The sequence below is a fragment of the Odontomachus brunneus genome, unplaced genomic scaffold (genome assembly GCF_010583005.1).
Source record: "Odontomachus brunneus isolate Ranch 3 - 2012 unplaced genomic scaffold, Obru_v1 Obru_scaffold_002, whole genome shotgun sequence".
Lineage (NCBI taxonomy): Eukaryota > Metazoa > Arthropoda > Insecta > Hymenoptera > Formicidae > Odontomachus > Odontomachus brunneus.
The window spans coordinates 354,280-354,538 of record NW_022639452.1 but is presented as its reverse complement, the minus strand read 5'-3'; the positions used below and the strand labels follow the sequence as shown (position 1 = coordinate 354,538).

At 32.0% G+C, this 259-nt stretch overlaps 1 protein-coding gene across 1 annotated transcript in view; it reads right to left on the bottom strand.

Annotated features, from left to right (window-relative positions):
- LOC116841518 (protein CASC3-like) overlaps nucleotides 1-259 on the bottom strand; it is an 11,174-nt gene that overhangs the window by 9,777 nt on the left and 1,138 nt on the right. The window lies entirely within an intron of this gene.

Genomic DNA, 259 nt, shown 5'->3' with positions numbered 1-259 from the left:
TGATTGTCTAATGATTATATAGAAAAAATAGAGAGCGAAATTCAGCATTTGCGCCTCATAAAAAATTTTTCCGAAAAAGATGAATCACTCTCCTGATTAACGGCCACAAGCAAAAACTTAATGTTCATTAATAGAACTGATAGCGAGATCGAAAACTAATTTGATATTCTAAATGAAGATCTCACGAGTGTGAAACTCGAGTAGAGATACATCAAACTTTGCCCACGATTATTTAATATGATTCTACTTACGACAAATT